Source organism: Cryptomeria japonica, chromosome 4, assembly GCF_030272615.1.
Source record: "Cryptomeria japonica chromosome 4, Sugi_1.0, whole genome shotgun sequence".
Lineage (NCBI taxonomy): Eukaryota > Viridiplantae > Streptophyta > Pinopsida > Cupressales > Cupressaceae > Cryptomeria > Cryptomeria japonica.
The window spans coordinates 69,443,922-69,458,636 of record NC_081408.1 but is presented as its reverse complement, the minus strand read 5'-3'; positions in this window follow the sequence as shown (position 1 = coordinate 69,458,636).

Below are 14,715 nucleotides of genomic sequence, written 5' to 3'. Positions count from 1 at the left end.
CTTTTGATTATTTTCTAGAATATTTTGGTACTAATAGTATGGATAAGACATGAGACATACATGGATTTGTTAATGCAAATTGGGGGAGTGACATGGATAGTTGATAATCCACAAGTGGATATGTGTTTACTTTCTTTGGAGGAGCAATGAATTGGATGAGTAAAAGATAAGATAATTTATTTATCCACCACTAAAGTAGAGTACATGGTTGTTTCTTATGATTCTAAGGAGGTAGTATAGTTACAAAGATTGTGTGCATAGGTATTAGTTTTAATTTCATTCAATTTCAAGTTAATTATGATAGTTAGAGTTGTTGGGAAAATGGTGTTGTACATCTTGCATAATAATGTTTCATTGTTATATTATTTTACTATTGTGTGAGGTGGGCATAGAATTATATTGTAATATCATATTGTAATGTTGCACCTAGGAGCACCTAGATGGACATGCAACATGTAGAGATTACCTTAAAATGTTCTTGTAACCACTTGATAAGTTGTAATGACACATTGGTATTATTATATTGTATTTATTTAATATTGGGGAATGTAATTATGATGAAGTACCCAATATTAAATGTGGGTCAAGGGTATGTAGGAAAAATATTATACTTTATTTTCACATTGTTTTCGGCACATGGTTTGATGTAATACCACTTGGTGGTTTTGTGGGATCTTGTGCTTATAAAAGAAACCACGAGGGTAGTTGTTGCTGGAAACTGAGAATAGTGAGAGGGGGGAGGGCGAGTCAGTGTTCTATCGGAATGGATAATTTTAACCTTATTAATACAACAACTCAGAAATCGGTAAACATAAAAGCATATAACAATAAGCAACAATGCAAGCACAAATATGAACACCATAACACCATAGATTTATACGTAGAAAACCTCAAAGAGAAAAGACCATAGTGAGAATGGAGATGATCCACAATATCTATCCACTAATCAGATGAATAAATATTACAATGAGGGGCCTGCACATGCAGGAAGGCCAACAACCTAGAGCACATTGGTCATCACAAAAGGAGTCCCACTGAATACATAAAGCATCAGACAACAAGCCAGAATGAAGATTGACCTACAAGAATAACATCTCCTATGCCTGAGTACAGTTCCAGTTAATCTCAATACTAGAGGCCTAAAACCTCTTCAACAAACACAACTCAATCACCAATGATCAACCAAATCCTCTGCCAGAATGATTATTACATTATTCGCTCTCATACATTCCATATCCCTTTTGTATATAATCTACAATGTGATCTTACATATATTTATACAACCCCTCGACCACAAACAATAAGGTCGGCCACTAGACAATAAAACAATTACATAATTACAAAATATGTCGGCCTAAGACCAAACAAATAATATCCAACCCATAATACAACCTGGAAACACATCGAGAAGTCCAATCCACATGTTACATTAAATCGGTCCATAACCTAGATAAATCAGGACCCAAATTAGATCCACACATGCTAAAGCAATGATCCTAATCAACTAAGTCTCAAACATGATCACCATCAACATCCTCAACTTCTAGTAGAAGCCACACAAACACCACTTATGCATAGAATCAAAGATCTTCAACAAAGCTCTACCGGTGAAACCCTCACCGTTACAACTAACCAAGCTTAATAGCATACAAGATATCATCCGATCACCAAATCAAGACCAACTGACTGAACATGAAATTGAGTAGCATGAATAAGCCAATTCCATAGCCAAAGCATACTGGAGCATACTAGATCATGATTATCCAATCCAACCAAAAACCAAAATAACCTACCAGAACTAGAAAGGATATTGGTAAACATCCAAAGCATCTAGTTTTTCCATCAATGACAAAAATCAATGCAACACATAATAAATTCCTCCAAATTGCCAACAATCTCCCCCTTTGGTATTAATGGCAACACTAGATGTGAAAAACATCCAAGTGCCAAGAAATGCCAAACAAGTCTCCCCCAATGGAAGAGATCCAACAATCTCACACAAAATGATATGAAAATGAGATTCTAAACCAATTAACCATCCATAGACCTTAACCAAAGTCCCCCAATGGGATACAACCAATCTCAAATACCTTTCCTTCTCATTGTTCCAATAATCTCCCCCTTCAACTGATATCTCAGTTAAGCTCTATATTACACATAAGTATCTCTCCCCTTAATGTATATAACTCCTTAAGTTTTTCACATCAATATCTCTCCCCCATTGACATCAATGCCAAAAATCTAACATAAATATCAAAGCAAAAACATAAACCACTAAATCACAAGACTAACTACTTTCTTGAGTTGTAGCATCCCCACATCAATGTTTTTTATTCCATATTGAATAATATCTCTGATAATACATACCAGACTGATAACATCAATCATGTCTCTACCACAGGGGCAAAAAACTTCAACCTATCTCTCAAATGCTCAAATAATTCCTCAAACCAATCAGAATTCATTTGCTTCAATCAACTCCTTTAGAAAGTTATACTTGATAGAAATACCAAATTCTTGATATGACAATAGCAATAGAGTTATTACAACGAATAACTATTAGTACATTACATTCTAGCTCAATATGCTTCAATGCATGATTCAACAATAAAACCTATGTACAATTAATAGTAGCAACAACATACTCATCTTCAGTAGTAGATAAGAAAGTACATGATTGTTTCTGCTGATCCATAAACCAAGTTTTCTTTCCAAGAAAGAAAGATTCACCAAATGAACCTATCTAATAACTTGTATCTCTAACGCAATCTGCATCTGAACATGCTCAAAGTGTAAAGTCATCATAAAACAAAAACCATACCATAAAATCCTTGAAAATATCTGAAAATCCTAGCTAGCAAAGCAAGGATTCAACATAATCAGTTCCTTCCTTCTGAATAAACCAATCAAGCCAAGTTCCAATAATATCCAAGACCATGTGTCCTTATCTAATTGATCCAATTCCTCTTCCATACCTTTCATCCAACATTCATCTTTACATGCTTCAATAACTGATGCCAATTAATTAAAGAAATTAAGCATACCTCATTAGCTGCTAACCATCTCCTTGTCCAATTATCTAATCTCTTGAATGATTCAACCTTACATACCTAGAAATCTTCTGACTTACTATTCCTCTTCCCTGATCTTTAGTTACAGTTGAATTTTTTGATATTGCCAGAGTAGCTGGTTCAACACTCTATTCTAGTAAAGGTGTTACTGGTTCAATTAAGACCCTTTCCACTGTCGGTTCCTTCTCATAAGCTCTAATTTGAACTCTATACAGCTCATCCATCTTGGCGTTAGCACTCGCCACAATTATTTGCAATCTCTTGTTATAAAATCTATATGCTTTGTTGAAATATTCCTTCATCACATCTAGGATCAAACTTCCAATGAAATTATCTCTTCTGATATAACATTTACTACCAAAGATTTTGAAATACTTAACTATACATATATTGCCAAACCATAGTTCATAAAGTGACTTATCAGTAAACCAAACTAGATCCAAGATTCAACAGGACTTTGTCAGATAACCTCCAAACTGACTTCTCCAAAAATCTAAAATAGGCTTTTAGACCACCACAAGGGGCAATACAAGATATGTCATCAATTTGCCTCCCCCTAAGGCAAATTGTTCAGTTGTCAAATGATTTTCCTACTAGTGCAGGAACATTTTACTCTACCGGTTGAGTAACCAGATTATATCCTTCAACCAAATGAACATTTGGGGAAATTTATTATGTTGGTTGAGCTTCAGACTTCATAATCTGCTTCTTCTCATGCTCCTTCTGAAAGTCATCGACCTTCTTCTTTCCCTTCTCATTATATTTATCACTTCCTACCGGTGGATTCTTGCTTCTGCAAAATTTAGCAATATGTCCACTTTGTTGCATGCATAACAAGTAACATTATTCTTCTGAATTGTCTTACTATAACCTTGACCATTACTTGACTTGTGTTGATTAGCCATATGTTTAAACTTTCCGCATGAATGACATTTCACATTCATTCTACAATCTTTTTTCCTATGACCATACTTCTTACAATTTAAACATTGATAGAGAACTGCATTATTATTCTGATTTTCTCTATTTCTACAGTGGCTTGCCATATGACCAAATTTATTACAAACAAAGCATCTACCATTAAATTTATATGCATTGAGTTTCCTTACCGATGACCTCTAATTTTGGTTAACCTTCTGATCATCATTTGCAGTACCAGAGCTCTCTCCACACTCAAATCCAAGACCACTAGTGTCTCTTGTGTACCTCTGATCCTTCAATAATTCATCAAGTGTAGCATAACTAATCTTGAACTTGTATTCATTTGCAACATCCATATCTCCTCTTAGGATTGTTACCATTCTTTCCAATTCTTTCTCATTGTTCTGTGATTGCATCATTTCAGTTCTCAACACATCATTCTCATGAAACAACCTAATGCATCCTCAGATCTATCCTTCAGAGATATAGCAAGATTTTCTTCCTTCTTGATCCAATCTTCAATCTCCTTTGACATCCTCATAGTTAGGGCTTGCATTTAATTCCTCATGACCATATTCTCTTGACTTGGCTTCTGGCATTGTTCCTTAAAGGCATCCTTCTCATCATCATCTTGATTTTATAAAATTTCCTTCCTCCTAGCTTGTGTGGTTTAAAACCTCTCCTGTAGAGTAAAAGTGAATTCCTTTGTGGACCTCAACTCATCTTATAACTTTATGTTCCTCAATATTTCAGCATCATAGTTTTCAAGAGCTATTTTAAGTTCCTTCCTTAAACAAATCTCCATAGATTCTGGAAATAGGATCTTCCTCAAGTTGTTAGACTTCTTGTAAGGCACTAGGATCTGATACCAATTATTGGAAACCGAGAACACTGAGAGGGGGGGTGAATTATTTTTCTACCGGAATGGATAATTTTAACCTTATTCATACAACAACTTAGAAACCGGTAAACATAAAAGCATATAACAATAAGCAACAATGCAAGCACAAAGATGAACACCATAACACCATAGATTTATACGTGGAAAACCTAAAAGAGGAAAAACCACAGTGGGATTGGAGACCCACAATATTTATCCACTGATTAGGTGAATAATAGTTTATAATGAGGGTCCTACACATGTAGGAAGGCCAATAGCCTAGAGCACACTGCTCATCACAAAAGAAGTCTCACTGACTACATAAAGCAACGAACAAAAATCTGAAATGAAGATTGAACTGCAAGAATAGAATCTCATATGTCTGCGTATAGTTTTGGTTAAGCTCAATACCAGAGGCCTAAAACCTCTTCCATAAACCTAAATTGATCACCAATGATTGACCAAATCCTCTCCCTGAATGATTATTACATTATTCGCTCGCATACATTCCATATCCCTTTTGTATATAATCTACAATGAGATATTTCATATATTTATACAAACCCTCGACCACAAACAAAAAGGTTGGCAACCAAACAATAAAACAAATAAATAATTACAAAACATGTCAGCCTGAGACCAAACAAATAATATCCAACCTATAAGACATTCTAGAAATACATCAACAAGTCCAATCCACACGTTACAATAAGCTGGTCCAAAACTTAGATATATCAGGACCCAAATTAGGTCCACACATGCTAAAGCAATGATCCCAATCAACTAAGTCTTGAACACGATCACCATCAGCATCCTGAACTTCCACTAGAAGCCACACCAACACCACTTATGCATAACATCAAAGATTTCAACAAAGATTTGTCGGTGAAGCCCTCGCTGGTACAACAAACCAAGCTTACTAGTATACATGATAGCATCTGATCACCAAATCAAGAGCAACTGACTGAACATGAAACTAAGTAGCATGAATAAGCCAATTCCATAACCAAATCATAACAGAGCATACCAGATCATGATGATCCAAGCCAAATAGAAACCAAAACAACCTACAAGGACTAAAAAGGATACCGGTAAACAACCAAACCAACTAGTGTTTCCATCAATGACAAACATCAATGCAACATATAACAAATTCCTCCAAATTGCCAACAGTTCTTTGAGTTAGTCAGTTAGCCAGGTTAGAATTTGTGGATTCATGCTTGGTCACATGGAGTGCTTGTTAATAGCTTGTTATGTCTGGGTTTCAGAATCTTTCCATAGTTGTATTGTAATGGACACATTGTTTATAATACATGGTGAATGATACTTTTGGCAGCTAGGTTTTTCCCTCATGAGGGTTTTCCCAGGGTATATCTTGTGTCACATTTTCATGGGTATGTTGTCTATTATTTGCATGTGGATTCTATGAGTTTATTTTGTTGAGATCTAAATTGGGTTATGTGTAAATTGTCATAAAGTTGGCTAGAAGTTTTCTTCCAAGTGGTATCAGAGGTATTGGTTAAATGGTTGTTATAACCCTAGGTTGAATCCATGAATGCATGTATAAATGAAAGACAAGACAAGAGACGAGGATTTGTTAAAGGTTGTAGGTTGGAGATTTGTGGGCATTTGTTGTAGATCTTGTGTTATAAATATTTGTGTCAAAATGGGTTTCCATTGATTTGCATTTTGGGGGTTTTTGGGGTGGAGGTTTAGATTTAACCCTGTAGACACCTAAAATTGATCTGTCTAATTAAATAAATATCTTTATTTATTTAATTATTTTAGGCTAATTTTTCTATTAATTAAATGAATCTTTATTTATTTTATTAATTCATTTATCTTCTTGTAGCCTTATTTCTCATTTAAATAAATACATTTATTTATTTAAATAGCCCTTTCCCTAAACTAAATAAATACTTTTATTTATTTAATTGATCCCACTTCCTCTATTAATTAGATAAATCTTTATTTATTTAATTAATTAATTATCCTTCTCTACCCATGACACATGTCATTCATCTCTTAATTCTTACACTACATACCCTCTCATTATTTTCTTATTTTCTTTTACCTACCCTCTAATCCTAGCTGACCATTTATCTTTTACACCTCTCAATCTTATCCATTCATTTGTTATAGTGTCTTCTATATAAGGAGATGATTCCTTCGTTATCAAGCCTAATCGATCCTTCAAGCATTCTAGTATCTGAACTTTCATATGCGATCAAGCCTACTTGCAACCACATTTCCATTCTTTGTTGAGCTCTTGTGCACACATAAAATCTGAGAGCAAATATATCAAGCAAGATCAATGGAGATAGGAAGAATGGAGATCCAAACCCTATTGGACATGTGATGGTATAATATTTGTGATTTTGTTGATTTGTATTGTCTTAGGTATCTTCATATGTTATGGTGGATTTTTGTTGTTGTTAGGCTAGGGTTTTATGGTTGAATCTATTCAATCTTTCAATATTGTTATTCTATTTTTACCATAAACATTTTGGCACACCCGGTGGGACTCTTGTCCTTTTGCATTTAACATCTTTTGTCATAGATTTTATGTTTTTGAAGTTGCATATGTGACATTTTCCAACAACATTTCAACATTTCCACATCTGTGCATTCTAGAATCATGTTTTTTTATTTTCCGTCGCATCTGTGACCTTTGTAATCACATCTGCATTCGACATTATTTTACTTTTTTTGCAAATTGCAGGGTCACGTTCGTGTTTCCAATTTGAGTTTGTGCATCTTTCAGTCACATCTGTGTTTTGGAACCGCGTCTATGTTGTCTAGGCGCATCTGCAAGGGTTTTAGATGTGTTTGTGATCTTTAACCATGTCTGTGTTAGGTTTAATAGCGTCTGTGTTTTTGATTTCACATTTTTCAATTTTTGTTCCTGTTTTAAGGCTTCATTTCATCATTTGGATTTCAAATCTAGTTTATTTCGAGCTAACATCTTGTGATCTAGCTAACAAATTTGTGCAATTTGTCCTTGAAGCAACACGTCTTGTTGAAGGCCCCTTTTCCACAAAGTTTGATCAAAGTTATTTGATTAGTTGTAGGGCATAACCCCTACCGGCTGGGAGCCTTCTGTATTTACAGAGCTAAAAGTGCCACATGTATGGCCACATGAGAGGATGCCCTTACTAGCACCTTTTTTTTTTAGAAAGCCAAAATCTTTCTAGTTGTTGGGGCAGGAGGTTGGACCTCTACAACGGCCCACACACATACAGTTCTTAGTAGAGATACAAAATTTGCCACGTGGAGTTTTCATGGGTACTGGTGCTTGGCTGCCCCACATAAGTGAGTGCCAAGGGTGGAGCCAGTAGGGTCAAGCATCTCAGTATCTACTTTGAATAGCGTAGCCTCAGGGAAACCCCATGTGGGATCAACAACTATTGTCTTGACCAACCATAAGAATTGTGCTTGTCCTCTTTTGAACACTCAAACATTCAAGATCAAACATCAAAACACTGTGTCTTTTGTGTCTTCAAGTGATGCAAAACATTTTTACATAAAACAACACACTTTTATTTGAGTCCTCATCAACACTGTGTCCTCTTGTCATGAAAAATAGTCAAAAATTATGATTTGGTCATAATATCAACTTTACAAAATTGGAAAAATTGCACTTAGTTTCTGGAAATGCGTCTGTATAGTGTTTAACAATGTCTGCGTCATTTAGCCACACTTGTGTAGCACAGAAACATGTCTATTTTATCACAAGAAAAACTGTATTTACAAAATCTCAAAAATGCGTCTGTGTAGTGTTAAAAAACATATGTGTCAGAAAACCGTGTTTGTGAAGCATACAGGCACGTCTGTGTTCACAATTGAAAAAAAACTTACAGTCTAGTAAACAAGAGCAACTAGTTTCAGACTCATTGAGCTTCCTAGGTCATTTCTCTAGGTTTTCATCTAGCATGGGGTCTGAAAAAGTTCATGTCAAAAGGTCACTTACTTGTCCACATCTTGCTAAGTGGTCCCTCATCAAGGTCTGTCACCTTTGGGTCTCATTTGGTCTTACTTTGAGTTAAGGTCAACTTACCCCATCAAGAGAAACTATCATCTCTTTGGAAGCCACACCTACTCTTCTACATACATACTTGGTCTTAAACTTTGGATATTGCAAGTACACCTCAGATTCATTTACATTCCATCGAACTCTTGGTCTTCCATACTCTTTCCATTTTCATCTAGTCTCACACATCTTGGTCAAGACCTAGTTCATTTTTGAAACCCATTTCCAAAAATATAGGAGAGAAGCTAATGAGGCTCAAGAGTCTGCAAAGATGATTGCTTATGAGTATGATAATGATATATGAAGAGGGAAAAAGCTAGCTAGGTGGATTTAGGTGGTTAGTGCACAAACAAAACACTAAAATATATTAAACATGAAAAATGCATAAAACCACATAAAAACATAAAGACAAGGCTTATACCTTGCTATTTTTACCTCTCCCTTAGATTGAGCTTGATTAAGTGGATGATGAGGATGCGCCCTTGATGCTCCACTTGATGTGCTTCTTGTTTGATTTGGATGTGGATTGATCTCCTTTGCTCAACAAGAATAATGGATTTCATTGGATTATTTGATGGATTTTGGATGGATTTGAATTGAAAGATTGGGGAAAGAAGAGGAGAAAAGAGTAGCATGACAATGCATGAAAAGTGGATCATTTGTGAGGAGAATAGGCTCCAATTTATAGATTGGAGAAGGCCAATGGAGGGCCAAGTTTGATTTGATTATGAAGGGTTGAGATTGATTTTAGAAAGAAGGCATGGATCAAGGGTGCCTTGGGAAAATAAACAAGAATATAAAATTCCTTGAGAAAAAGGGGGGAGAAATTTAAATTTCAAATATGAGGAATTAAAAATTCCAAAATACATATATATTGAGAGATTCAAAGAAATTTGAATTTCTTTGAGAGACTCAATGTTGATGTGACATGAGTGGGAATTAAAAATTGAGGGATAATGATAAGCATGATTATTAGAGATTCTAGAAGGATTAATTAGGCTAATGAGATTAGGAAAAGTGATTTGTAGGAATCACATAACCAGGTTAATTAATTAGAATTAATTAACTGAGTGGATTTAGAGGAAATATTTATTGGAGGGGACTTTAGAGGAATAGGTGTATAATTAATTTATTTGATAAATTAATTATTAGACAATAGTGACATGATTAATTAAATTAGATTTAATTGATTCTGAGAGGAACGAGGATAACACAATTAAATTAATTAATTATGTTGATAGGCTTAAATTAACAAAATATTAATTTTAGGTGTCCACATTTCCCCCCTCTTTGATATAGCATCATGAAATGATGTTATATCAAAGAAGAATAAAACATAGTGGAAGAAAAGGATAAGGACTAGTAGCATGATGCCCCAGTCATGAGTTGAAGAAAAGGATAAGGACTAGTAGCATGATGCCCTAGTCATGAGATGAGGAAGAATGATAAGGAGGAAGGATGACGAGGAAGAAGTGGTATGCCCCCTCGAGAGAACATGCATGTTCTAAGAACACGGGTGTGCTCTTGAAAATGAATTAGAAGAATAAGTGATGAAAGGATGAAGATAATGGAAGAGGGAAGTAGGATGAGTTGGAGTGTTGTGAATGAAATGAGACAAAGAAATGATATTGGATTTCTTATTGAGCAAGTATAGAGAGCAAACCTAGATTTGATATTGCCATGGATAGTCTACACCATTGATTATAAGAACTAGGATGATATGAAAATCTGAGGCATGGAATGACACTTAGTTAAACAAGAATGCCTTGCACATAATCATGCAAGTGTTGATAAAAACTAATGCAGGGTTGTCGATTCATACAAGGAAGACCTTCAAACACACCACACCATGAAAACTATGCCCCATTATACACTAGCCAAGACATACCAAGATATAGGATGATCAAGGCAGTCCTGAACAAGTATAGTCCTGGGACACAAGATGAAAACAAAGTGAAAAGCTCAAGAATACAAACAATATGCACATGACCAACTTACATCTCTTGCCAAGAGTAGGACATGGATTTGGATAAACTTTCAGACTAGGGAAGGATGCATCCCAATGGGTAGGTGATGGATTGATGGATGAGAAAAGACAAGCTAGATGTGTAAAGTCTGTAGATGAGAGGATTTCCACTTGGATTTAATTAGAAAAGTATGGATGGGTGCTTGGATTAGACACAATTCAGTGCAAGCTCAGGTAGATGGGGAAAACTTAGTTTGATGGATTGGATAGGATTGGAAGAAGAATAAATGATTAGATAGGATAAAAAAGGTGGATGGATGATTGAGTAGGATTGGATTGGGGTTGAGATTATTGATTAAATTAGAAGAGATGGAGAATATGATTGGATTGTTGGCATTTTTGATGATGATGTTCTGATTTTTATTGATGGACACAAACTTTCTTTGAGATCACTTTTTGTATGTATGAGTTATGCTCAACTGGTATTTGTTCCAACCAGTATTATGTATTATACTCTTTAGACTCAATGTTTTGCAGGAAGTGTTTACTGATCTCAAGCGGGATGAAGACCTCAAGCAGTTCGAGTATCTCAAGCAATACGAAGGAACTAAAGTGGCAGTTATCATTTTTCCACTTCTTCATTTTGACAACCGATAATCAGTTAAATGTATGAATCGGTATTACTCTATGATGAGTTACCAACCGATATTTTTGTGATGAGTTATCATCCACCGACACTTTGGTGGTGATTCTATGTCATGTTACCAAATGTGTCTAGATGCATTGAACCTAGGAACTTGCAGTGTAATCCTATTGGACTGACATGAAATCAGACTCCTTTTTAAGGACATCATGTCTAGGGTTTTAAGTGGTTGTGAGGGTTTTAAGTGGTTGATGAAGTTTTTGTATGTGCAATCTTAGAAGAGAAGATTAGGTCTATGTGAAGAAACAAAGTGAAGGGATTTTGAAGACTGAAGTAATGCTGAAATGCATTAATAATGAGCTATCAAGGATCTAACCAAGCATATTGTGCTAGTATCTAGATCACTCACTTGTTGATTACTCACATCTTTGACAAGTCTGAAACCCTTAACCTGGTAGGCTTGGCAAAGCCTTTGTAAATCCTCTAACAAGGTGGTTCACAACTGTGGATCTAAAATCCTCTCACAAGGTAGTCTTTAACAAGACTTATATCCTAATAGAGATCTAGATTCCTAATAGGATTTGTTCTGGTGAAGAACATTACAAGACCTTAACCTATCTGACCTTAACCGATCTAATTTCTATTCCACAGATAGTTACTTGTGAGTTTCTACTCAACGTGGTTTTTCCTATTTGGGTTTCCACATCAAATATCTTGTGTTATGGTGTTTGTGCTATTGTGGGTGAATGCCTTATTTGTTGTTTGGTTTGAATTTATTTTAACCAGTTTGTTAGTAAATCTATTATACCAATTGACTACTAAACTGTTTAAGTGTTTGAGTTCAGTATTTTTTGGTATACTAATTCATCCCCCCCTTAGTATTCATCAACTCGTATCAAAGCCAACCTTTTAATAAGTTTAACCACTTGGAAGGAGATATGAGGGAATACACTGTGAGGGAACTTACTCATCGGCTCACTCAAACTGAGAAAGCCTATGATGAACTCAAAGTCAAATATAAAGCCTCTCTAGGAAAAAGAAGAGAACATGCTGAGAAACTGATGGAGCTTACTGAAAATAGTTCTTTTGATGAAGTGAACATGGAAGCCCTAGTTGAAGAAGTTGAAAAACTAAATGAGTCTAATGCCAACCTGAGAAGTGAACTAGAAGGACTGACTAATAGAATGTGTCAAGAGCTTGAGAACTAGAGGAAAGATGAAGATCTGGTAAAAGACAAAGACCATGAGATCTCCAAGCTGAAGCAAGAAATCAGTGCCCTTACCACTCAACTCCAAGAGAGTAAAGTGGAAAAAGAAGAAATGCAAGGTGAACTAAACATGGCTATCTCTGAGAATGCAACCTTGAAGGAATATAATGCTTCTATTACCAAGGAACTAACTGAAACAAAGGAGATACTTGTCAAATTCAATCAGAGTGTTGCTAAGTTAGAGCAAAAGCTTGAATCAACAAAACTGGTAAAGAATACTAATGGACTTGGTTTCTCTGGTTATGAGGAAGGTGAGACCTCTGGAGCAAAAGATGTAGCATCAAAGAAGCAACCGACATCAAAAGATAAAGGTAAGAAAAAGATCAAACCTATTTGCTTAAATTGTCTCAAGGAAGGACATACTGCTAATGTATGTAGAAATAAGGCTTACAATAATTTTCCTTACTTTCTAAACAATAAGCCTAGATCTAATAGATTCAATGGAAACTATTATGCATGCAACAAGTTTGGGCATAGAGAATTTCAATGTAGGTCTATTGTGCACAACATTGGAAGCTGTCCTCAAAGGAGTCAAGGAGTTTTTCCTGAACCCTCTATGGAGAGGAATCCAAACCAGTATAATGCCTATAATCATCAGTCAGGTAGTGGTGGCTATCGAGTGACAACTAGTTGGAGAGCAACCTATTTGATCTGTCATGGTAATGGTCACACTGCTACAACATGTAGAAGGAAGAATGGAAACATGAATAATGGACCATGGAGAGCACCTGGAATGGTATGCTATAATTGCAACAAACTGAGTCACATAGCCATAATCTGCAGGATGAGAAATAACATATCGGATGATATAGCAGTCACTCTGGAAGGAAAGATTGATGTTGAAACTATTCAAGCAGATATGAAGAAAACCTAGAAAAATAAACCAGAAGAAGTATCACAAGAAGAAGTAGTTTTTGCACCTAGTGTGGAAATCACTGAACTGGGAAACTAAGCTTCAAAAAAGCTTAGGGGGAGAAAATCGATGAAATATTTCAAACCCCCAGTTTATGTCAGTAAAAGACCTTAACCGGTATGTGTTACCTACAAATCGGCAGAAGACTGGAAATGGCAAAAGGTAAAATTAGGGTTTATGCCCTAACGGTGGTACATTTATTATGGTAGATGAAGAATCTATTTAAAAGGGATTCTTATCGTCATTCTCACTAATCAATTTATGAGCAAAGAAATTTTCAAGTGCAGAGTGACTAAAGTTGATTCATTTTGTGATTGAGAGAGATCTCAAAACTTTGTAGTAGAATCTGGAGATAGTGTCATTCAATCAAGTGAAGAAGACAAAGTGGTAATCCAGCGACCGAAGTGGTTTGTGAGGAAGCTGAATTTGCAAACCCTAAATTTTAAAATTCTAAAGGTATTTATCAAAATTCTTGTTTATCAGTTTATCATGGCTTCTGCATCACACTCTAGTTCTAGTGCACCTATTGATTCTGTGGATTTTATCCAACAGAAGGTGAAATAAAATGCTCTATCCTAGATACCCGCTGGAGTTATAGTGGAAGGTGATATTTCAGGGTACATTGATTGTAAATTGGAAGACCTAGGATCTCTAGTGATCCATTCCTAGCTAGGTCTATTCTATGGGGATGACAAAAAGATCAAACCAGAATACAACATCTTGGAGAGGAAGAAACTTCACATTGCGGTGTACTTTCTTGAACGATTCATGGAAGATCACATCTGCATCATCCTGAGTAGAGTGCATGGCAACAAGATGTATCTCGAGAGGACACATGAAATTATGCCTAAAGCTATTCATGTTGTCACTAGTTTCTGCAACACTGGTGAGGTGTCTGCCCTAAGAAAAGTCATCAAGACTAAAATGACTAAGCTCACCGGTTCTGTGAGCGACCAATGAGGAATGTCCATCAACACCATCAAGGATGATTTGGTCAAGTATGCTTGCATGGTGATTGGATACC